Genomic DNA, 331 nt, shown 5'->3' with positions numbered 1-331 from the left:
GGAGGGGAAGATGAGGGCGGGGGAAGCTGTGGACCACCAAACCATGTGGCACCCACAAGGACAGCCCAGCCTGAAGGAGGAGAACATTGGGAACCTGCGAGCCATGGGGTGGCCAGTAGTACAGCACAGGTAAGAAATAAGCAGGTAAGAAATAAGGGGTCCCTTGGGACTCAGAGCCGGGGGGGGCAGCAAAGGCACCAGTCACAGGGCTCAAGTGCCTATATACTAATGCTAGGAGCATGGGGAACAAGCAGGATGAACTAGCGCTCCTGCTTGCAGAAAACACCTATGACTTAGTAGGGCTAACAGAAACCTGGTGGGATTCGTCCCA

The 331-nt window shown here is 55.3% G+C and overlaps 1 protein-coding gene across 2 annotated transcripts in view; it reads right to left on the bottom strand.

Annotated features, from left to right (window-relative positions):
* The window catches only part of ITFG1 (integrin alpha FG-GAP repeat containing 1), a 219301-nt gene that overhangs the window by 23160 nt on the left and 195810 nt on the right, over positions 1 to 331 (bottom strand). The gene's annotated exons all lie outside the window — the stretch shown is intronic.

Source organism: Alligator sinensis, unplaced genomic scaffold, assembly GCF_000455745.1.
Source record: "Alligator sinensis unplaced genomic scaffold, ASM45574v1 scaffold827_1, whole genome shotgun sequence".
NCBI classification, from domain to species: Eukaryota; Metazoa; Chordata; order Crocodylia; family Alligatoridae; genus Alligator; species Alligator sinensis.
The sequence above is the reverse complement of the archived record's forward strand: the minus strand, read 5'-3'. Positions and strand labels throughout refer to the sequence as shown.